Source organism: Muscardinus avellanarius (genome assembly GCF_963383645.1).
Source record: "Muscardinus avellanarius genome assembly, chromosome: 4".
Taxonomy (NCBI): domain Eukaryota; kingdom Metazoa; phylum Chordata; class Mammalia; order Rodentia; family Gliridae; genus Muscardinus; species Muscardinus avellanarius.
In genome coordinates this window covers 38,232,027-38,257,702 of record NC_137789.1, presented here as the reverse complement: position 1 = coordinate 38,257,702, position 25,676 = coordinate 38,232,027, and positions in this window count along the sequence as shown.

Sequence of the window (25,676 nt, the reverse complement as noted above, 5' to 3'; positions counted from 1 at the left end):
CATGATGATCACAAGAGTCCTTGTAAACATTTCTAAGGCAGGAGGGTCAGAGTCAAAAGCAGAAAGTGTGGTGATGGAAGGAGATTGGAGAGGTTAGAGGAAGAAACTATGAGCTAAGAAATGTAGAGAAGGAAAAAGGCAAAGAAATGAATTCTCCCCTCAAAGCCTCCCAGAAGAGTGCAGCCCTGCTGAGACTCTGAGTTTAAATTCTGACCAACAACCATAAACTAATAAACTTGCATTGTTTTAGGCCACTAACTTGTGGTAAGTCGTCACAGAAGCTGCAAGAAACTAATACAGCATGCTAGCCTGGCAGTCCTGTCACAGGTAGCCAGAGATTGCGAGGGAAGAAAAGGTAAAAGGGATAGAGCTAAGGCTTCCATCTGAACTCTTGCCTCAGGCACATGCGTAGATTATTGCAATATCATAGGCTCAAAGATTTAAATCAAAGTGTGCATGTGTGATCTAATTTTTAACTGTCCTATCTATGCAGTGACCAAAATTCTAGGTATCGTTAGCATGACATTATTTAAGTTATCTATCCACATGTATTAGTTATAAAATTATTCAGGGGTGGGCCTCAAAGAATAGATTCAACAAACCATGACAAGCCAGCTGCAATGAACAGCAATATTTTATTGAGGTTTTGGTTTCATGCATCTTTCTGACAAACTTCAAACCAAATTTCTCTGTATTGAATTTCTCAAATATTTACTTGTGTTTTCTGTTTCCAGGAAACAGACACCATAATATGTTATTCTACAGTTTGAAAATTGGGGAAATTAAAAACAGAAAATATACCAGGTCATCAGCATGGGCATAGTGCTAATTCACCAGAAGAGAGGGTTGAATCACATGTGGTGGTCTTTTTCAATCAGCCTCCCACGGCCCCCTTCATTTCATAAACTTAAAAAATTTTCCCCACATCTGAAATGTGATTGCTTCAGTGGTTTAGATCTACAGAAAAGTAGATTTTTTTTCTCAACTAAAGAGCAGCTCTAGAACTGAGGGTTTCAGAAGATGGACAAAATGAATACCTAATTAGAAAATATTTTCCTGTGGTCTCTGTTCATCTGAGGGACTTCTGTTAAATTTTTGTTTGGCTGTATGTATACTCACCATAGTTACTTTGTTCATATAAAGTTCATATGAAACAAACAAGAATATAAATCAAATAAAAGGAAGTAAACTTTAGAATCTATCTTTTGTTGTTGTTTTCTGGCCCAGTGATTTCAGTTGCTTTGTTTGAATCATCCCAAGAACTGGCTAAGGGTGGTGAGGTGGGTTCTCAAACTCACAGTAACCCAGCAGGGCAAAACATGCCAAGAAATCTCTTCTGAAAGTGACTAGTGCATCTGAGACTCATAGGATGAGTCTCAGATATGTCTTGGTCAAAGCCTTGACGTGTTCTTGAAAGTTCTGAAAGATCAAAGGTTACCTATTGAGGGTGGGAGACAAAGGTTTGGAGAAAGATGATTTGGCCATGGATCTGTCTCTAAATGGACCTAAGAACAGAGGAGGAGGAGGAGGAGGAGGAGGAGGAGGAGGAGGAGGAGGAGGAGGAGGAGGAGGAGGAGGAGGAGGAGGAGGAGGAAAAATAAATAGGAGCACAGGGAAAGGACCAAAGAAAAAAGGTGTTTATAATTTATCTAAAGAACATCTGGCAGAAATTGACCTGAAAGTGTAATTTCAGATGAGTGTTCTCTTGAGTTTGGAAAGAAACCAAAACGTTATTATAAATATCCTGGTAGAGGTTTTGGAAGAACAGTATATGAGACAGCATTTCATGTGCTTAGAGTGCAATTTGATCCTTGAGGTTTTCTTACATTCATCCCAGGAAAGGGTAATCAATAGTGCTTTGGGCACAGCTTCACAAAGAGCTTGTCTTTTGGCCCAATCTGTTCTTTCTGATATATGGACCATACTCAATCTTCTCGGATCTTCCCAGTTCCTGTTCTCTTTTGGGAAGGATGGAAACCATACTAGTACTCCCTCTTAATGGGTACAAATAGAAAAATCTGAAAAGATACAAAGCAATGCAGAAGTTTTTCCTGATTCACTTTTGTGCAACTGAGTTGTCTCCTAGCATAATCCCCCCAATCAAAATTCTATGATATTAGAGCTTATCAATTTCTACCAGGGCCTAGTGCAATGCAGGTCAGACCCCATCACAATCCCCTCTCCACATGGCTGTGACCATCTGCAGGCAGTTATTTCAGCTATGCCAGGAGAGATGTTCCCAAACAGAGATATTTTAATCCTCTGGAATTCAGATTTTTTTTTAAAGCACTTCTTTTTCAAATCTGATTGACCTTTGAGAATGTGTAGGACTGAATCAATCAGACTTATGTTAGGATAAAGGCTAAAATCTTTCCCTTTCTTCATTAAGTGTGAAAAAATGTTACAGAAAATCCAGAATCATTTCTAAGTCTTTCTGTCTGGTAGTATTAAATCTATCTTTCACCCTAAAGCCATATGTCAGGCAGGAGCTAACCTGTTCAGAACAGAAACCCATTATCAGGAAGCTGTCAGTGTGTGTATGAGTGTGTGTGAGTGAGTGAGTGAGTGAGTATGTGTGTGTGTTTTAAGGACTAATAAGAACACTATATTATTATTTTATGAAGGATGTAAATTTAAAATCAATTTAAATGATATGATTTACTTAGCACTAATGAACTAGAAATCTAAACCTTTTGCTGTTACTTATTTTATTGGTGCATTGTAATTATACATCATAGTTAGATTCAAACTGATATTCACAGATGCACACTACATCACTTGATGTGTTTCTCTCCCTCCTCCCCTTCCCTTAGAAGAAATTTTATTAAAGAATACCATCCCTTTGGACCGTCAAGCTGAGGCCTTGGTTGTATCCAATCATTCCTCCATGATTATAAGTGATACTTATGAAAATTGCATGTTCTCATAAGGACAGAGTCCAAAAGTCTAAATGCAGAAGGAAGTAAGGACATCCGGAAAGTTTCAAGCCTTCCACCCGATGCTCTGCTGGCATCTTTCTCCAGCCTCTTCTCTACCACCCCTCTCCTTTTTCTGCTATTTTATCTTACCACCCGTTAATTTCTTTTTCTCTCCAGCTCTTTCCTCTGCCATTGACGTGTGAGTGTGTGTGTGTGTGTGTGTGTGTGTGTGTGTGTGTGTGTGTGTGAGAGAGAGAGAGAGAGACAGACAGACAGACAGACAGACAGACAGAGAAAGAGAGAGACAGAGAGAGAGAAACAGAGAGAGACAGAAACAGAGAGACAGAGAGAAGGGTGCTAGAGATTGAACTCAGATACTCAGATGTGTTTTACCTCTGAGCTATGTCCTCAGTCATATATATTTAAATTTGGAAGCAGGGTCTTGCTAAGTTGCTGAGAGCATGGCTAAATTGCTGAAGCTGGCTTCAAACTTGTGAGCCTCCTGTCTCAGCTTCCCAAGTACTGGGATTACAGGTATATACCACCATGTCCGGCTCGCTCTTTTTTTTTTTTTTTTTTTTTTTTTGCAGTACTGGGGCTAAAACCCAGGGGCATTCTACCTCTGAGCAACACCCCCAGCCCTATATCTTATTCTTTGTTTTGAAACAATGTCTCACTGAGTTGCAAAGGGCCTCACTAAGTAACTGAGGCTGTCGGTGAACCCCCATCATCCTGTCTCAGCCTCCCAAATGCTGGGATTACAAGCGTGCGCCCCCATGTCCAGCTCACTCCTATTTTTTAAGTCAGTATTTCTTTTTTGTTCCAGCGCTCTTTGCCTTCTCCCTCAAACTAAAGGCTTAGTCACTTCTATAACTCATTTCAAATACAAAGAAAGAGGATAATCCCCAGTGTCTTAGAGTGGGATCTGCAGTATTAAAATTGAGAAGAATGGCTTTTTCTTTCTCTAAGAACACTAGGAGAAGGACACTGATGGCAGTCCCCAGGGTTCCCTTAACTTTGTGGAAGGATTTTTTAAAGTGTACAATGCATACCACAAGTGTTACTCAAGGCCATTTTAGGTACTGCATAGTTCTGAGGGTCTATGATTGTGTGTTTATTTGAATCACATTAGGAAAAATACATCTGGCATATCTGAGCTGCAATTTCATAGCTATTATTGCATGGGGCAAGTGTAAGTTAAAAATATAAAGTGAGAGGGGTTTAAAAGAATATATTAGGTAAAAAAATAGTATACCTAGAGTGTGATATAATGAAAATGGTGGAGATGGGACTCAGCTAATAAAGCCTGGGAAGCAGTGTCTGATGCAAATGCCTTGGAGCCAGGAAGGATGGACATGATGTCGACTTCTGGCTGTCCCTTCTCCTTCTTTGCAAAGCCTTGAGCTTAGGGTAGAGGATGGGAAAACAGCTGTTACCCTATGATTCACCAGGTTAGGATTCACAATTTCACACCAGGGACCAAAAACCCATAGAAATATTTCCAAATGGACAAACTAAATAACAAAGGATAGCATTGTATTAAATCTGCAGCCAGAAGCACCCTAGTCCAACCTTTTCAAATTGGAGGCTAAAGACTAGAGAGGTACCACGATTAGATCCAATATCGCCCCAGTGAATAGTAGCAGAACTAGAATTTAAGTCCCAATGTATATTCATCTTAAATTTTTTTTTCATCTTAAATTTTATATTGTTGCTTCTTGATGAATCTTCCTAATACCAAACAAGCCTTCTCTTCCTGATTATATCCATGGATTTAAGACAGTAGTAGAAGATAAAATCAGAAAAGTAACATAGGGTTGGGCAAACTATGTCAGAACTTGTAGGACAGTGTAAGGACATTCAGGAGGACCAGCCAAACAGTGGAGCCAACAGCTACATCAAGATACTAATGGATTAGCAGTGAACAGAATAGGTAAAAATCTGGTCATCCTGAAGGTTTGCATTTTAATAAGAGAGAAACTCTATGATCTGAATCTGTGGATTACCTATATCTAAATGTCAAATAAGTATCAGCCCAGGATGATCACATACATGTTGTGAATAGTTTTCAGGAGTTACTTGGCCAGCTGTGGTCTAGTGGGCTCATTCTGCATTTCCCACATTTCCGCTATAGCTGAACAACCAAAGGCTCAGCTGAACAGCTGCACTTTTCTTATCCAATTTCTAAATCCTCTTTTCTCCCTAAATGAAAGAAGGAGCGTGACAAAGGAGGAAAGCTAACTGATCAAAAAGAGAGTAGAGAGGAAAGAATGATAACAGTGACTCTCCTGAGTAGTGCTAGGCTAAGTGATTACCTCAGTTAATATTTTACTATTATTTTATCATAAAATCACCAACTCAGTTGCATAATAAAATGGCTAACTAGTACTGAGAGATTGCCATGTGCCAGGAAGTGATCTACACTCTCCAACCAACTCAATCTCACTTATTACTTACCGCAACTTTATGACACGTGTACTATTATTTTTCATTTCACAGATGAAAAACAGAATGTTCAGAGGAGGATATAAGTCATTTGCTGCAAGTGTCACAGCTAGTAAATTAGAAGAATTCAGACACAGATACCAATGCATTGAACTCCAAAGTCCTGGCCCTTCACCCAGTGTTGAGGAAATCCTCCTTCCCAACAGGAGGCACCAGTAATGGGGGGTGTCTAGCCAGTGCACCTTCAAGTTGGCTTCCCTTCCTTGCAAATGTTCTCCCCCAAAACAGGCTCTCTTGCAGACCCCATTCCTTTCATTGTATTTTTTCCAGCCCCTCTGTCCCAGAGCTTTGTGTCCCCTGGTTGCTAGGGTAACAGCTGTCTTGGATGATTTCCCTGACTGTTATGGTCTATCTTTCTCCAGCCTTTGAATTGTCTACTCCTTGTTGAAGCCAGCACGGATCAATTTTTCAAAACATCCAATTAGCAACTGCACAGAAGGAACTGGGTCCATAATTAATTAGTGGTTCTAAGATACAACAAAGCAAAAACAAGGCCAAGGATGTGGACAACACTGATAGCTGAAACTATGTGAGCAAGAGACACGCATTCGAGACCATTCCCTGCAAAGGATGAAGAACTAATCCTTCTGCTCACTGAGTAGACTCCCTAAAGCACCTCCACTTGTCTCAGGGTTGAAAGGACATCAATCACCTGGTGACAGTCCCACATAGAACATGTCTCCTTTCCAGGATGAATGGCTGCCTCTGTTCTAGTGAAATGATTCCCCCCCCCCCTTTTGTTTTCATAAGGGAAGCTTGGCCCTTCTTTTCTCTCAAAATTGTTCAAGCCTCTTTAGAGACAGTATTTCCTGCAAAATAGTCCTTGCCTCTGGGACTTCTCCCTCTTCCCAGAACAAACCATAATTTAAGAGCTCAGGCTAGGATAATTAGAAGAACATAGAACGGGAAAATAGAAGAGGCATGCCAGGATTCTCATGTGTACAGAGGCTATTCTAATTCGGAGAAGAAACAAGGGCTGGGGGAGAAAGCAAGCAGCCTGAACAATATCCCAGAAAGTTCCTGCATCTTGCAGCATAACATCACCACTATGATATACTCACCAACAGTGGAAATTAGAAATCTTAAATAAGACATGAAATTCATAGTAATTCTTTACTACTCTTTCTTAGCTGTAGTCCAGTTTCCTTTTGGTCCTTGACTGGGCTAATGCCAGCTTTCAGGGCTGGCCTCTGTACTTATGGGAGGGCACTTAACCCCACCCCACCAAGCTACAGAGCGAGCACCCTGCTTAGTCCCACAGCAGTAGATGCAAGCAGTGTCAGATGGAAAGGAAAGTGCAAAGACCCACCAAGACACTTATAAGACATACTGCCTATTGCTGCAGCCGCACAGAAGAATAAATACTATTATGCATGTTGCTAAGCAATCTCATTTTTAGTCTTTAATAGCTGTATTAGTAACACAAGACGGGACAAAGCGTGTTTAGATATGGATGAGACGTTTTGCCTTGCTTCTTTGTATAATCAGCCTCAGCCACCAATGGCTTCCAACACAAAGCAAAAATTATTATTCTGTATTCCCTGGCTGGGATGTCTATAGAACTCAATGGTAAATCTTTTGGAATAAGTGAGGGTTCTCGCCATCTCTTAAAAGTCTTCAAACCACTCCCCATCAATACAAGCAAATACTTCAGTTAGTGAAGGAGTAAAAGGCTGGCTCCAGAATGAACTCTTACAATCTCTACTTGCTACCGTTATATTTCAAAGGAAGCTACAGATCTAATGAAGCTAGAAATGGATAAATGTTGAATTCCTTTAACATCAAACTGTTACTAATTACGGCTCTGGTCATATGCCATATGTTTCCCAGAAATAACAAATGTTCCATGGAAAAGTAAGTGGCTAATAAGGGTGGGAAAAAAACATATAGTAAATGTTCTTGTTTTTCTTGGCTGGTAACTTTAATATAATGAAACATTCAAATAAAAAAAATGAGCATTCACCTTCAACTTCTTATCACTTCAGAAATATACTCTTGAACTACTCAAAATTTAAAAGATATGTTCGCCTAGCATTGTCAAGTAATTTGTTGTGAATCGCTTACATTTTAAGTTTTGAAAAACGTTACCACTACCCCAAGGTGTTTTTCCCAATAGAAAGGACAACGGCGGGCACTAAACTAGCTCTGTAGGATTCTCATGGTCAGAAATCACAATTTTAGACCATTTAAGAGTTTCAGTGTATTCACTTGAGTAGTATAAAGGGAAGTGGTTTTTGTTTTAAATATAGTTTTGATTTCTTTTTTGGGGGGGAATGGGGCTCATGAACTAGGAGCATGTTTCAGACAATATTGCTATTTCACAGGGCAATGGCTTTGGATTTCTTTTAAACTTTTACCTTACTTCCTTGAACTTGAATTAAGTGAATTTTTGCAACTACCTAGTAAAAGAAAATTTAAATTATTTATCAAGTAATCTTCACTTCTAAAGGTCATATCAGCACTAAAAGTCTAGGATTAAGTTATATGTTAGTAGACTTGATACTAAAACGTACATTTATTTTTATAGAATAAATCAGTCTGATAGTGTCCCTCATTTGTACTTTCTATATAGTCAGGGCATGATAATCCTGTCAGTGCTAAAATGCAGTCAAAATTTGATCCAGGCTACTTTGGAGGCTACTTTGCTGTTACCTATGGAATAACTTACTTTTTTTTTTTTTTTTTTTTTTTTGGTGGTGGTACTGGGGATGGAACCCAGGGGCCTTCTACCTCCGGGCTACACTCCTACACCTATTTTATATTTTTATTTGGAAACAAGGTCTCTTAAGCCAGAGAGGCTGGCTTCCAACCTGCACGATCCTCCTGTCTCCACCTCCCAAGCGCCGGGATTACAAGCGTGCACCACCACACCCGGCTGGAATAATTTACTTCTACACATAATAAATGTGCTTGGTGTGTGCCAGGCAAGGCCAGGAGCAGGAATGAGGCTAATGCACAAGAGGCCTATCTTCATGGAGCTTAGGGTCTAGGGTGGTGCCACCTCACGTGGTCTGCGCAACGAGTACAGGTATTGCTAACGATTGTCTAGAAATGCTGCCACCAGCAGCTGGACATTGCTGCAACCCCCATTGGCATATGCTTCACAGACAGGGTATAGAATAGTCTGGGTATTGTTGAATTTGCCTGTTGAGTTTATTCGGAAGGATCTAAGTGCTGATCCCGGGCAGGGCTGGCTTGTGACAAACTGGAAATTAAAAAAAAGCTAGACCTTCCCACAGAGAAGTGGAGCTGCTCAAGCCTAGTGTTCTCAAAGCATTACAGGAAAGAGAGATCCTTACATATCCCTGAGCATGACAGTGACGTGAGAGAAAGCTCTATTGTACAAATAATATTGGCTTCATTTGAACTATATGCAGCGCTGTGAGGCAGGGGCCCCCTCAGTGAGATAAATAACAAAGTGGAAGGAATGTTTTTAAAAAACAATTTTCTTAATGGTACCAGATATTAGTCATATGTCTCAGTGAACTTTATGCAATCTTAAATCTTCCCAGGCACCCTAGCCTAGTAAAATACCACTTCAGAAGATGTAATCGTGTGTGATAAAAGTGAGTTTGAAATGCCATTCCTTAGCTTTATAATGACAGAGAGGACACATTCTTTCCATTTTCAGAAACTCTGATTAAACCTCAAATATTAAGGGAACATTAAACCAATATACTGTTCTAATAACTTAAACTGAAATGTCAAATATCGTCATCACCAGACGCAAAAGCAGGGCTTTTTTTTTTCTCTTTGTTGATTCCAACTTCCTATAACACGACAATTGATCTCATTAAATGTGCCTCATTTAAGTTTCTGTGTGTCACCAAAAAGCTATTAATTCTTGCAGCTTACTGAGTTAGAGCCTTTTATGGCATTAAAATTCCTGCAAATGTATCCTTTTAAAAAATAGTTGAACCACTAAGTAAGTTTTAAACCGAGGTTAAAAGTGTTAAGGTTTTAATGAATAAAACAAGGCTCTCAAAATGTATAACTCTTAGGAAAAAAAGTGCATTATCATGTTAGAATTTCATAAATTATTTAGGTTTCTAGTTGTGGTTTCATAATATTATAATATTTAGTTGTGCTATAAGAACTATAAAACTGTAAAGATACCATCCCATTAAACTGAAGGCTATGTGTACATTTAGGACTGGACACATTTGCAGTACTACAATACAAAGCTAAATATCACCATCATGTGATTATTATGTCATACTAAGGCAGGGTTTTTTTTTTTTTTTTGGTGGTACTGGGGTTCCTGGAAGCCCTTCTACCTCCGGGCTACACTCCCAGACCTATTTTTTACATTTTCATTTTAGAAACAGGGTCTCCTAAGCCAGCGCGCGCGGCTGGCTTCGAACCTGCATGGTCCTCCTGTCTCTGCCTCCCAAGCGCGGGGATTACAAGCGTGCGCCACCACGCCCGGCTAAGGCAGGGGTTTTTGACAAAGGGTGAGGTTGTCCCTCCCAGGAAACTTTTGGCAACATCTATAGGTAGTTTTCATGACAAGAGTCATATATTACCGGATACTGCTAAATGTCCTACAGTGCACAGAACAGGCCCTTGCAACAGAATTATCTGGTCCAAAATGTCAATAGCGCTATGTTGAGAAACATTATGGTAAAGAAACATGTTTACCCAATTCCCATTGTCCTCCTAGATGGAGACTCTTGGCATCTGCTATGGCCTGAATGTTTGTTTCCCCCAAAATGCATCTGTTAAAATCCTCACTCTCAAGATGATGATATTAGTAAGTGGGAGGAGCCTTTGAAAAGTGATTAGGTTATGAGGACAGAGACCTCATAAATATTTAGTGTACTTATAGAGGAGGCCCACCATGTAAGGACATAGCCAGGAAGCACCATCTATGAACCAGGAGACAGGCCCTCACCAGACACTGAATCTGCTAGCATTTGAATCCGGGACTTTCCAGTCTCGAGAACTGTAAGAAATAAGCTTCTGTTGTTTGTAAGCTACTCAGCTTAGGATGGTATTTTCCAGCAGCTTGAACACACTATGATAGCATCTGTAGAAATGATCACATTGATTCATACTTTGTGAAAATCAGAAAGAAGGAAATTCCTGGAGATTAAAATAAGTAATTATTCTGCCTCTCTTTGATGTAATGCATTATTTATATCCAGCCCTTTGGCCTTTCCACCTGAAAGTAACCCTCAGAAGTACGCTGGTTTAATTTTGTCAACAACAGTAATATTTTCTATGTAGAGATGCAAACACTGCCATGAGGAATTCTTCAAGAAGATTAGAGATCTGGGTTTGGAGGCTCATCCAAAAATTTCAAACAAGGCTCTAAGGATGTATTCTCATCAGTGATAAAGTACTGATGATTTTAAGAAGTACCAACAAATGGCTTTGGGGAATGCAGAATAAGAATATGTCTCCATACATGTGCACATTGATTGTAAGATGTCCCTTTTTTTTTTTTTACAGGTGAATGTATACAGTCTATAAACTACATTAAGGGTCTAATAAGAAAAAATAGAAAGGCTGAAATACTCTGTCTCTCAGATCCTTATTCACTAGAATTAGACATGGTTATTTTCATGCAGGGATTTACATTGCTTCCCTCACCCTTCTGCCTGCCCCCACCCCTCCAGAGAGGGAGGTGGTGAGGTGTGAGGACAGTGGATCACTAGAGCCTCAGAATCAAGAAAAAACGAACACAAATAACACAGCTTCCCTCTCTTATTTTCCTTTATTGGGATTCCTCCAAAGTCTCTGACTGTGAATTGAATACTATGAAGAATATCTATCCAAAGCCAGATGCAGTGGCTCATGCCTATAATCCCAGTACTTGGGATGCTGAGACAGGAGGATGGCAGGTTCAAGGCCAAAGTCAGCTACTTAGCAAGACCCTCGGCAACTTAGTAAGACTGTTTTGAAATAAAAAATAAGGAGGGCAGGGGTATAGTTTGGAGGTAGAATGTTGCTGAGTTCAACCCCTAGTACAAAAGGAAAAAGAACGAATACCTGTTTTGAGTAGCATCTCAAAGCTTCTAGAGCACATAACTTTATTTTACTCAACAGAATAATAATCACACTTAGATGCAATACAAGATATAAATATAAATACATATCAAGACCTGAAAGTAACCCTCAAAAGGAGACCTAAAGACCACTCATGCTACTTATGCATAAAGAAGACCACTATGCTACTTATTCATATAGAAGAACTTAATATAAAACCTATGTTTGCTTATTGGCATATTACCCACCTATCCCAGTGTGTGTGTGCATGCGTGCGTGCATGCGTGCGTGTGTGTGTGTGTGTGTGTGTGTGTGTGTGTTTGGTACTGAGATTGAAGCCAGAGGCATTCTACCTTCAAGCTACACCCCCAACCTGATTTTATTTCTTATTTGTAAACTTAGTCTCTCTAGGTTGATAAGAGTCTCACTACTTGCTGAGGCTATCCTCGAACCTGTGATCCTCCTGTTTCAGCCTTCCAAGTACTGGGCTTATGGGCATGCACCACCACGACTGGCTCCATGTGTTCAAGATTCACATGAATAGGAATTTTGTCTTGTGTTTATTGGCTGAATGAGTGAGTGGATGGCTGAATGAATGAAGAGATACCGTCCCTCAAACAGCAGAGTGACTGTACGGTTTCAGCGTCCTTCTTGTCTACACCAGTAACAGAGGACATGTTTCAAACTACTTATATGTGTTCATTGATCCATCCCTACCAAGTCATGAATGAGCTGGAACTCTGTCTTTCCCCCACATCGTGTTCCTTGCTTTCTAGCAACACTGGCTTTGATTCAGATCCCAGTAAGCTCCACGCTCCTTCTATCAACATGGGGCCTTTGCCCTGCATATGCTTCACCTCCAACACCTTCAGCATTCTGGGGGAAGCCTTCCCTGATGCCCAGTGGGACGAGGTGTGGTGCCCGTGGGCCTGCTTCATCTGGTGCTATTGTTTTCCATCAGAGTATCTATCATGTTTATAAGATACATTTGTGTGTTTATTTGATTATTATCTCTTCCTATCCTACTCCGCTAGCAGGAGGCAGAAGCTATGTCTTCCTGTTCCCCATTAATATTCTCATCATCTAGCCCCGTACCTATCACATGGCAAGTAATCAATTCTTACTGAGTTATATTAGTGAATTATATTTCTAGGACCATGTTCTGTTACCAAATATGTGTGTCCACATCAGACCATATCATTCTTCACTTCGTCTCAAATTAGTAGGTGCTTAAAATACGCTTTTTGGTGGACTGGAATTATTTATCTGCTGCAAAACGATCTCCCATGTCTATATAACATTAAAGGAATTTATTACAAAATTTCTGGGAAATCAACTTTTCTCTTTCTATTTTTTTTTTTTTTTTGCTGTGAACTAATGGAGACACAAGTTGTGTTTTTCACTAAACTTATTAGCTGTTTTGTCATTAGAAGCATGGCTGAGTGGAAAACGGTTGGCAGGGAGTCAATTACTTGGATGATCAGTATTTGTCTCTATGTCTATCTTTGAAGACATCTAAAAGCGCATTTTAATTATCCCCTGGATATTTGGCATCTTGTGCTCTCAGTCTCTGAGATAATCTCTCTCCATTATGGCTCCTGAATGAAAGGTATCCTGTTAACAAAATGGGTATTTTGTGACAAAGAGGAATTTATGGGATGCTGAAAAATAAGGAGTAATGAGCTCCCAGGATAAGAGGATTAAAATAGCATTTGTTATTTTTAGGAGGGGGAGGGAAGAGGCCGTTAATGCAGAAAAACATAATTCCATATAACATCTGGAAATGGAGAGGCTAGTTAACTAAGGAGCCCTGAAAAAGAATATGGGATTTCTTAGGAATCTAGAGAAAAAGGTGCTGGCTTAAAGGTGCTAAAGAAAGATAGCCAAGCAGCAGGATATCAGCAATAATCACAAACCTAGAGTCTACTCAGGTACTGCTTTTCTTTTCTTTTCTTTTCTTTTCTTTTCTTTTCTTTTCTTTTTTTTTTTTTTTTGCGGGTCTGGGGATGGAACCCAGGGACATTTGACCTCTGAGCTACAGCCCCTGCCCTATTTTTTTTTTAAATTCTTTATTTTGAAACTGGGTCTCACTGAATTGCAGAAGGCCTCACTAAGTAGCTGAGGCTATCCGCAAACTGCAGTCCTCCGGTCTCAGCCTCCCGAATGCTGGGATTACAAGCATGCGCCACCACGCCCAGCCAGATACTGCATTTTAAAACAGTTTCTTAGCCAGGTATGGTGGCACATGCTTGTAATTCCAGTACTTGGGAGGCTGAAACAGGAGGATTGCAGGCCAGCCTTAGCTATTTATTGAGGCCCTCTGCAACTTAGTGAGACCCTGTTTCAAAATAAAGAATAAAAAATAGGGCTAGGGGTGTAGCTCAGAGATAGAATGCCCCTGGGTTCAATCTCCAGTTCTGCAACAACAAAAAATTTCTTTATACATATCCTTTCTATCTATTGTTATCTGGTTCTCTGCCACTTGGCAATTTTTACCAGTGTTTGAATTTCTTGCATAAAATTCCACAAGACCCAGGAAATTTGGGGAGGATTTACTGACTTGTGCCATCCTTTTGAAAAGCTCCTTAGCTCCTGCTAAGGAAGGCCTCCTTTTCCCTGCCTCTCCATACCTCTCTATAGCCAAAGCCATCAACCCAGGAGAGGTTTCTTCATTCTTTCATGAGTTTTTTTTTTAAATCAATTTCTCATCTAAATCATCCTCCTCTAGCTCCAACAGCTGCTACAAATATACACCATGGACTCCTATAACTTCTTGCTCTAAATTAACCAGAGATGAAGTAGAGATTATTCGGGGGCTCGCTTTAGGAGGGACTCTTCAGCAAGGGATCACCAGTCTACAAAGTCTCAGGCACAGAAGGGAGACCTGGCTGCTTGAGAAGGGACAGGGATGACGGAAAGCCAATGGCATCATAATGATTCTCTACCTCCATGTCAAGAGAGCGGGCACTTATGATGGGATCCGCTCATGCTTTACCATTTTTAAGCAAAAATACACATTTTTTCTTTTGCGGGTCTAGGGATGGAACCCAGGGCCATTCGACCTCCAAGCTACACCCCCTGCCCTATTTTTTATTCTTTAATTTGAAACCAGGTCTAACTGAGTTGCAGAGGGCCTCACTAAGTAGCTGAGGCTGTCTGCAAACTGCGATCCTTCGGTCTCAGCCTCCTGAATGCTGGGATTACAAGCGTGCGCCACCACGCCTGGCTCAAAAATACACGTTTTTCTATTGTGACTTAGCTTGATGTCAGGAAGATCTGATCACTATTTCCATGCCTAGGGTTATCATATCTATAAGTGGTTCAACCAAAGTGTCAAGAGAAGAAAGAGGTTCTCAGGCAATACAATTTTTTTTTTTTTCTTTTGGTATTAGGGATTGAACCCAGAGGCATTCTATCTCCAAGCTACATCCTGAGCCCAATTTTATTTCTTACTTGGAAACAGGTTCTCATTAGGTTGTTGAGAGCCTTGCTAAGTTGCTGAGGCTGGCTTTGAACCTGTGATCCTCCCATCTCAGCCGCCCAAGTACTGGGAATTATAAGTGTATGTCACCTTGCCCAGCTTGATGCTTTGGTATTAACCAATTTAAATGTGCAGTTATGTCTTGGCCTCCAGGAGAAATGAAATAGGATTGAGACTTATTTCTCAATGTCATTAGGGGGAAAACGTTAGATTTTTTTTAACAGGACTTTAAATATTTTATTACTGTCCTATAGATCATTAAAAGAACTGGCCTGTCAAATTCAGAATAAAGATTTTTCCACTTTCACTTCCTTTTTATATCTAACAGCCACGTTTCTCATCTGACAATTAAACGACAGAAAATTAATGGGGGGAAAGGGAAGTGCGATGAAAAAAGAGCTAAGTACATTTAAGTTTCATTTTATATCAACTTGGCCCCCATCCTGTGATATCAACAAAATACTGAAAAAAAAAACAAGAAAAAAAGTTTGTTCTTGCCACTATTTGTGTTACTCTTGCCATTTTTTCTTCATAGAAAACTATTGAGCCAAGAAAATATTAGATTCATAGCCAATCCTTATTTCTGCAGGCCTGGGCCATGCTACTTTGCCCACAAGTCTTGGCTGGCTCTCATCTGGGGCCATTAGCTTACTTTGAAATGTTTCCAAGAAATTCACATGCCAGTAGATTTCCCTTCCTAAAAAGCCAATTTCCTAAATATTCAATGAGATGGCTTTTGAGACTCATATCAACAGATTAGGAAAGCAATAGTGTTCCTGTCTTCACAGGAAATTCACCATTACTGATGCTGCTGCCCTGAATACACTAAAATTGATTTTCAAAAGAATCTTTTTTGAATTAGAAAATATCCCATCTACTTGCTGCAACATATCCTACTTAATCTCCCATATGAACACGTAGATTTGGAGAGTAGGGAGCAACACACGCTACCATTTTTTCCTAAGAAGTAATAAGCCAGGTTTTACTGCATTATCATTTCTCTCATTTTGTTTTAGTAAATCTCTCCGATACTTAAATCATACTTCCACTTAATTGACTGCCATAGAAAATGAGTTTTTCTAAAACTTAGAATGGGTGTAGAGCTCTCTTTTTAATAATACCATACAAATTCATTAGGAGTTTAAAATGGAAAGGGATAGTCTACGACAAGGCTTTAATAACACATTTAACCTAGTATTTGCTATTTGCGTTCTATACAAACAAACACACAACAACCTAACTAAGGTATGACACCTTTACGTATGGGATCATAATTTATACATTCTAAAACCCAGGCATTTTGAGAGTTAAAAAATAACTTACAGTGACCAGTCACACGCACCTCCCAGACTACCTCTGTATCAAGACAGATTTTATCACCAGCAGGTCAGTGGCCTGCAAACAAGATCACTCATGGTTAGTGAGAATGTTGCTTGATCATTGACAGCTTAGGAAAAAGTTTAGGCAAGGCTGTTACTTTTATTTCTTCTGTACTTGCCTTTACAAACAGGAAACAGGAAACACCTACAAGAACTCTGATGTATCTCAGCCTAATTGGTCTCTGCCTCAAAGTACTCAGGGTTGAGTCTTATATCACTGGGGTAATAAGCACAGTCCTCCTCAGAGCAGGAACCAGGTCCCAGAATCTCACTGCCTAAAATTCTTTGGACAGATTCTATGCGACCAATTATTATGGGGAAAAAAGCATTCTTAGTTACATTCAGACCTTAATGCCTTAATTCAGGTAGGATTATAAATTTCAGAGTAGCCGGGCGTGGTGGGCCAAGCTTGTTATCCCCGCGCTTGGGAGGCGGAGACAGGAGGATCTCGCAGGTTCGAAGCCAACCGCACGTGCTGGCTTAAGAGACCCTTTTTCCAAATAAAAAATATAAAAATAGGTCTGGGAGTGTAGCCCGGAAGTAGAAGGGCTTCCAGGAACCCCAGTACCACCATAAAAAAAAAAAATCAGAGTAAACATTTTTATATTAACTTATTTATAATAAACTTATTTACATTTATATCTACATTCATGTCCATATATTATATGTTAAAATATATTATCTAAAACATAAATTATTTTAAATAATAATAGATTCCTATAATATCCTGGAATCTGTATAGACACTATTATTTAGCAATCTTTTAATTACAGGTAATAGAAAACACAACTCAAACTTACTTATTATATGTAACAAAGCAAGGACATGTTTTGGTTCATTGAGTTGGGGAAAAAATGAAACAGAAGTTGGAGTAGTTTCGGGAAACTAGTTCACTATGTCATTTGATCCTCTGCAGTTCTCAGGGCACAGATATGCTCTCGGAATTGACTCTACCCTCAGGCTGCTTTTCTTTTGACACAAAAATATGGCTCCAACAGTTTCAGGTTCTATAGATGGATCTACCATCCAACCGGATGTCAGCTTCACGGCTGTCCCAACAAAAGTTCTGACGTCATTCAGGCAGTACATCACTGAACCAATCATGATCATTGATTCAGGCAGTACATCAATGAACCAATCATGATTTAAGGTCTAATATGCTAAATGTCTTAACCTATTTCAGGGTTATCCTTGAAGGTGAAAGTAGGGTCAATATAAACAAAATTCACCTGGACAAACATTCAAAGATCTTTGAAAAAGAGAAAAGGATATTTGGAAATGGACCAGCAAGTGTCCACCACCATGGTGCTTGACAGTAATCTGAAGTATTTGAAGATGGGTGTCCACAAACATGCTAGGACTTGGGAATCAGTGTCTGAAAGAGAATGAGCTGAGATTCAATAGGTATTGACTATCCTAGGCTTTACCTTCACCGGAGCTCTCTACTAACACTGGAATTGATCTTTGAGAGAACAGCTCAGAATATCTCCACTCTCATTGTGATGTCTTTTGTAGTGTATGAAGCTCTTGCATTTGATCCTCTATTTTGTCATCCAAGAGACTCTGCCACTTTAGGGCAAGTACCTGCTGGAAGTTTAGACCATAGGACACACACTGCCAGCTACCTGGCCAATACTCAGCCCACCCTTTTTTCTTCTAGAAAAATTAGTTCTATTGAGGGCACGAATGTTCCATGCTGAAACTACAGGGGAGGATGATAGGCAGGTGAAACAATTATGGCCCTGCAGATTCAAACAGAAGTTACTAGGTTGAGATCCTGGGAAAGTTCATTAAAAGAAACCTGGCATTCACTTTCCCCTCAACCCTTCTCTTCTTCATGTCAGAAACACCAATACCATGCTAGAGGAAGAGCTATATCTTGCAGTCATGAAGTAACAAACACAAACACAAAATCCACATGCTGTAAAACCTAAACTGAAAGGAACCACTACACTAGGCCTGTCCTGCTTGCTCCTGGCTGTTATTTGAGAAAAAACAAACTCTATTTTGGTAAGCCACTGTAGAAGGTTCTTGTTACAGGCCATTGAGCATAATCCTAACTGATACAAAAGGTTTCATAACCATGTAATGACAGATCAAGGCTTAAACCCAGTTCTCTTAACTCCATGTCCAGTGACATTTCCAATGAACTGTATTGCTCTCCAAAAGCAGAAGCTGTGCTCTGAATACCATATGAACAGGCATTTTGAATTTAAACTTTTTTCTTCAACAAACAGCTTATTTAAATGGTCTGAGTCATAGCTCAAATGGTAAAAAGAGATTCATTGCCTTTAAAAAAAAGTACCATGTGACACTCAAGCACTTGCAGAACTGCTAAAGCAAGAATACCTTGGCTACAGCAAAGGAAACTGATGTGTTTCACCTAAATTTCTTTCAAAGGCTGCCTAAGAGAAAAGTATCCATCTTCCCAAGTCTTGCTGCAGATGAGTGTTCTTTCTTGATTTTCTCGTTTTCTCAGGTATTAAAAGATAACAGAGCTCTCATGAAGGTTGGAATAACTTGTGGAGCCAAAAAGAAACCATACCCAAAGATCAATTCCAGAGAGATTAAGGGTTTAGTTGTGAAAGGCAAAGAGCTTAAACTTTTAGAAGGAAATATAAGAAGACATCTTTCTGGCCTCAAGGTGGGCAAAGAATTCTTAAGGCACAGAAGTGCTAACCATATAAAGAAATAAAAGAGATAAGCCAATGTCTAAGACAAATTTCTAGCACATAAAGTGAGCAAAAGACCAGTATTGAAATTATGTAAAGAAATGCTATCAATCAGTCGTAAAAAGACAACACGATAGAAAAATGAGCAGCAGATCTGACAGCCATGTCACAGAGGGGAGGCACATGAATGATGAATGGACAGGTGAAAAGATGAGCAGCCTTATTTGTAATCAGGAAAATGCATGCTAAACTTATAATGGTGGTATAGCCACTGGGAACAAATTTATCTTACTAAGTTCAGTGCTCACATATCCTCCATCTGAGCAAATCCACCCCTGCCTATATTCTTCAGTGCTATAGTTTGAGTGATGATGTCTCTTCTAACATTTGTGTTGAAACCTAACCCCCAACAAGGTGACCATACTGAGGAGTGTGGCTCTTCAGAGATCATTAAGTTATTAAGTTGAAGGGAGCACCCTTTTGCCCCTCTGCCCTTCTATCATGTGAGTATACAACATTTGTTCCTCCTGAGAATGCAGCAATTGGACTCCATTGTGGAAGCAAAGACCAGGTCCACCATACATTGAGTTGCACTTTCTGATCCCCCAAACTAAGAGAAATAAATTTCTGTTATTTATAAATTTCCCAGTCTTGGGTATTTTGTTATAGCAGCACAAACAAACTCAAACATCTAGACAAACTCTTACAGACTTGCAACAGAAGACATGTACAAAACAGCATGACAGCAAAAAGCCGGGCTTCACACAAATGTCCATCAACAGAAGAACCAAGCAAGACATATAGTCATATACATATACTGGAAGAATGAGGCAACAGGGAGTCAACCCACAGCTGCATGCAAGAGTTTGGGTGATCCTGAGAAATACTATGAATGAATCAGTCAACTGCATATGAATGATAACCTTCTTATAAATAAAACTCAAGAGAGCAGGACTAATTAAGTTTGCTTAGGCAGATCTTTATGTTCTAAATCACCTTATGACATGTCTCTATTTATGTAACCACCACTGCAATCAAGACACAGAAGTGTTCCATTATTACAAAGAAGTCCATCTTCCTACTATTTTTTGAACATTTATTTTTTTAAATTTTTTATTGGTGCACTGTAATCATACATCATAGTGGGATACAAAAAACTTTTTATAGACATACATGCACACATCACCCAGTCAGCCCCCACCTGATCCCCAATCCATTCCCTCCCCATCCCTCCTTCCCATGCTTGGCTTAGTGGTTGACATCTAGTATTATAGCAATTTATCCAAAATTAAAAATGATAATATCACATAACACTTTCATTTGTCTGATACCAAGCTTTTGATAACTTAAAGATAACATTTTAATATTTCGTTTTGCTTTCTTTCTTACCAGAGAATATTTTTTTTCTTTTTTTTTAGGTGAAACTATCATATATTTATATATTTATTTTTCAGAAAAAAAATCTATCCTAATATGTAATATGGACTCTAGATACCCAAAATGATCTCAAAAAAGAACAAATCTAGAAGATATATATTTTATGATTTCAAACCATATAAAGCTACAATAATTGAAACAGTGTAGTACTGTTCTAAAGGTAGATATATAAATCAGTGGAGTTAAATAAAAGCCTAGAGATACATTCTTCCATATATTGTCAAGTTATTTTTGACAAGGTTTCCACGAACATTTGGTGGAGGAAATAATAATCTTTTAACTAAATATTGTTGAAAAATAATAATTACATGAAAAAGAATAAAATTGGACCCTTACCTAATCCCATAGACAAATATTAACTCAAAATAGATAAAAGACCTAAATATAAATCTTAATACTATAAACTTTTAGAAGAAAATCTGGGTCATAAAACCTCACAACATTGAAATTGGAAGTGATTTCTTGGATATGATTTCAATGGCACAGGCAACAAAAGGGTATACAAACTCCCTAAAAAATAAAATATTGTATATATCCAAAGACAATGTAAACAGAGTTAACAGTTACTAATAGAATGGGATAAAATATTTCCAAATGCTATATCTGAAGGTATATTAATATTCCAACTAGAAATCCTAAAAATTAACAATAAAAGCAAACAATACAATTTAGAGATAGGTATAAGACTAACATAAATAATGAATCTCCACAGATAACTAACCTTAGTTGTCTTTTGGATGGAAAATCTTGTTTCTCTGGTTCTGGTGTGTGTTACCTATTTCTTCTTTGTAGTTAATCTCTTTGAGTATTTTCTCTAGTGCTGGTTTTGAAGACATAAATTCCTTCAGTTTCTGTTTGTCATGGAAGCTTCTTATTTCTCCATCTAATTTGATAGAAAGTTTTGCTGGGTAGGAAATTTTTGGCTGGAAGTTGTTTTCTTTCAGAGTTTGGAATATGTTACTCCAAGCCCTTCTGGCTCTCATGACTTGGTTTGGGAAGTCTGGAGTGATTCTAATTGGTTTGCCTCTGAATGTCACTTGGTCCTTTGTTTTTGTTGCCTTTAAGATTCTCTGCTTGGCTTCCACATTGGTCATTTTGACAATTATGTGGCGTGGGGATTCTCTTCTCCGATCCTGTCTAAAGGGAGTTCTATAAGTTTCCTGGACCTTTGTATCAACCTCTTGCTCTATGTTTGAAAATTTTTCTGCTATTACTTCCTTGAAGAGATTTTTGATCCCTTTGGTTTCACCTTCTTTTCCCTCCTCTATTCCAATTATTCTTAGGTTAGCTCTCTTAAAATGGGCCCATATTTCTTCAATGTCAGATTCCTGCTGTCGGATATTTTTTTCTAGATTAGAAACTATGCATTCATTTTTGGAGTGATCATCTTCTAAGAGCGAGATTCTATTCTCCATGTGGTCTAATCGGTTGTATGTACTTTGAATTGTGGCCTTTACTTCATTAATTGCATCCTTTGTCTCTTTTTGGCTCTCTCTGAATTCTTTTCGAAACACCTCTATTATTTCTACAGTTATTTTCCTGATTTAATCTTCTAGAAATCTCTGCATTTCTGTTTTATCGGGTTCTGATGTTGTGGGATTGTGGGCATTCATTGCTCCATTGTTATTCCTCTTTCCCATGATTTCGGGAGTTTGTGCCTTCTCTGGGTTCTTCCCTTGTGTCACTACGACTTCACTTAAGGTGCTCTGGATCTCGAGTCTGTGGTATCTCAGTCACCACTACTCCTTTACTGGGTTGTATCGCAAAGTCTCAGACGCAGGGAGTCAATAGAGGCTGCTTTAGACTATGGGGGGGGGTGCCAGGTTGCGCATTCTCCTTTGGTGTAATATCTCTGCCACCGCCACTCCCCCACTGGGTCAAGTCCCTGGGAGTCAGTACTGGGATTTCTCCTCTGGGGCCCACAATTTGACTCACTGTTGTTGAGTATGCAGATGGAGCTGTAGTGGACTCGGTGATTTCGCTGCTGCTGCCGCTGCCACTGGTGGCAATATAGCGCTGCTCATGCCCTCAGCCATGAGGCTGGCGTATTTCTTCTCTGTTTTTGAATTCCACTCTGAGTCCCTGCAGCGTGTGCTGAGCCCAGCCACTGGGAGCTTAAGATGCTCCCTGCACCGAAAAATCTGCCGAATCCCGTCAGGATTCCGCAGCGGCTCACCTCGGCTCGCTGTCCAGGCTCTTCCACAGCGGCTCACCTCGGCTCACTGTCCGCCGCTCCTCTCTGGAGCCTGGTGGGCTGTTGAGTGCATTGGTCTGTAGCCATATCCATCTGGTGAGCTCGCTGCTGCAGCTGGCAGTAAGGCACTGCTGCTGCGTCCTCGACCGTGAGGCTGGCGTATCTCTTCTGGGGCTCTGAGCTATGTTATGAGACCCCCCTCCTCTCTGGGGCTGGTGATTTTTTTGTTTCTCTGGTGATGGTGTTTTCTGGCTATGAAAGGCGCTGATTTTGTGGTAATAGAAATTGGTTGTTAGCGGGGCTCTTAAGCCCCGCTTTTATCGGTGGCCATCTTCCCGGAAGTCTCTTCTTACTATTTTATAGTCAGACCTAACCCCAACTCCTATTCCTCATTCCTGATGTCATTGATATATTCTCTATAATTTTGTCATTTGTAGCATGTTAATAAATAAAATCATATAGTATGTGATTTTTTGATACTGCCTTTTCCCTCTTAACCTAATATCCTTTAAATCCACCCAAATTGCTGGGCATGGTGGTGCACGCTTATAATCCCCGTGCTTGGGAGGCAGAGACAGGAGGATCGCGCAGGTTCAAAGCCAGCCACGCTGGCTTAAGAGACCCTGTTTCCAAATAAAAATATAAAAAAATGGTCTGGGAGTGTAGCCTGGAGGTAGAAGGGCTTCCAAGAATCCCAGTACCACAATAAATAAATAAATAAATAAATAAATAAATAAATAAATAAATAAATATCCACCCAAATTGTTTTATGTATCAATAGGTTGTTTATTTTTATTGCTGAATAGTATTCCATGGAAGAGTATACATATATTGACTTATTTATAGGTCATATTTAATAACTCTTCAGCATCCCATAATTTCTGAAGATTTTTATTTTATATTTTCTTTTTTCTGAGTGTGTGTGTTATAGTTAGATATAGAAGGTCCTCTAAAGAGCTCATTTATTAATATTCAGAATTGGTATAATTAAGTCATGAGAGTTGTAATCTCAGCAGTGGATAAACCCATTGTGATGGATTTATCTGGATGGTGGCCTGAGCTGGTAAGGTGTGGGTGGAGAAGGTGGGTCCCTGGGACTGCAGCCTTGGGGATTATGTTGTTCCTCCTCTCCTCTCTCTCTCTGGCTTCTGGCCTCCATTATATGAGGAGCATAACCCATGTGTCTCCCTCCTCCACTTCCAGCCACCATGCCCCGAAATCCCAGTCCCTGGCCACACATGGACTAAACCATAAGCAAATAAATCTTCCTTCTTCTAAGTTACATGGTCATTCTTTTATATTATGGCTATAAAAGTGCTGATTAATACAGTGTGTGCTTGTGTCTCTGTGTATGTGTGTTTTACTGGGGATTAAACCCAGTGGTGTTTTACTTCTGAGCTACACCGTCACTTTTATCTTTTTGACATCCATAATTCATTTTGAGTTGTAAATGATATGATATCTTTTAGCTTTAATGTTTGTCTTTGTTCTTATTTTCACCTATGGATATCCAATTACTCCAACACCATTTGTTAAAAAATATTTTTTCTTGTATTTATGAGTTATACCCACAGCCCTATTTTATTTTTATTTTGGAACAGGCTCTTGTCAGATTGATGAAAGTCACACTACTTGTTGAGGCCGTCTTTCAATATGCGATCCTCCTGTCTCAGCCTCCCAAGTAGTGGGATTACATTTGTGCCCCACCACACCTGGCAAGAATATCTTTCCTCCATAAAATTGCTTTTACACACTTGTATATGACTATTTTCAAGCTCTCTCTTCTACTCCAATGATCTCTCTCTCTCTCTCTTTTCTCTCTCTCTCTCTCTCTCTCTCTCTCTCTCTCTCTCTCTGTCTTCTCTAATTCCATATAGTCTCAATTACTGTAGCAATATACATTTTGAAATCAGGTTCAGTAATTCCTCCTTAATCAATCCATGTAATTAATCACATAAACGGAACCCAAGACAAAAATCACATGATCATTTCAATAGATGCTGAAAAAGCACTTGACAAAATCCAATATCCATTTATGCTAAAAGCACTGCAGAGAATCAGAATAGAAGGAATGTACCTCAACCATAAATGTACCTCAATCATAAAGGCAATCTAAAATAGGCCCACAGCCAACATCATATTTAATGGGGAAAAACTTTGAGAATTTCCCCTAAAATAGAAACAAGAATGTCCATTATCACCACTTCTTTTCAATATAGTACTTGAGACTCTAGCCAGAGCAATAAGGCAAGAAAAGGAAATCAAAAGAGTATAAATAGGAAAAGAAGAACTCAAACTTTCACTATTTTCAGGATATGATACTGTACTTTATTCTTTTTCCAATTGTTTTATACATTCTAGCTTCTTTTTCTTTTCATATAAATATAAAAATGACTTTGCCTATATTTCCAAAATTCTTGCTAGGATTTTTTTTTTGTGTGTGTGTGGTTCCTGGAAGCCCTTCTACCTCTGGGATACACTCCCAGACCTATTTTACTTTTGGAAACAGAGTCTCTTAAGCCAGCCTGTCTGATCCTCCTGTCTCCGCTTCCCAAGCGTGGGGATTACAAGTGTGTTACCACGCCCGGCCTTGCTGGGATTTTTAAAATGAAAAATCATTCAACATTAAATTTGAACCTAAATAATGATTTGGTGAAATGAAATCCTTACTATGTTGAGTTTTCCAATCCATGAACCTAGTATGTTTCTCCATCTTTAAATGTTCTTTGACTTCTTCTATTGGGATATTTTAGTTTTCAGGATATATGCATATAAGTATTTTGTATATTTTTCAATGATTGCAGATGATATTGCATACTTAATTTTAGTGTTCATGTGTACATTACTAGCATATAGAAACAGAGTTGACTTTTGTATATTATTTTGCCTTCTGTAACCTAGCTGAACTCATTTATTAATTCTATCTCTTTTTTTTTTAGTTCTATAGAATTTGCCTAGTAGACCATCATGTCACCTGCAAATATGAAGAATTTTATTGCTTCCTTTCTGATATATTTGACTTTTTTTTTGGTGATACTGGGGTTCCTGAAAACCCTTCTACCTCTGGGCTACACTCCCAGACCTATTTTATATTTTTTT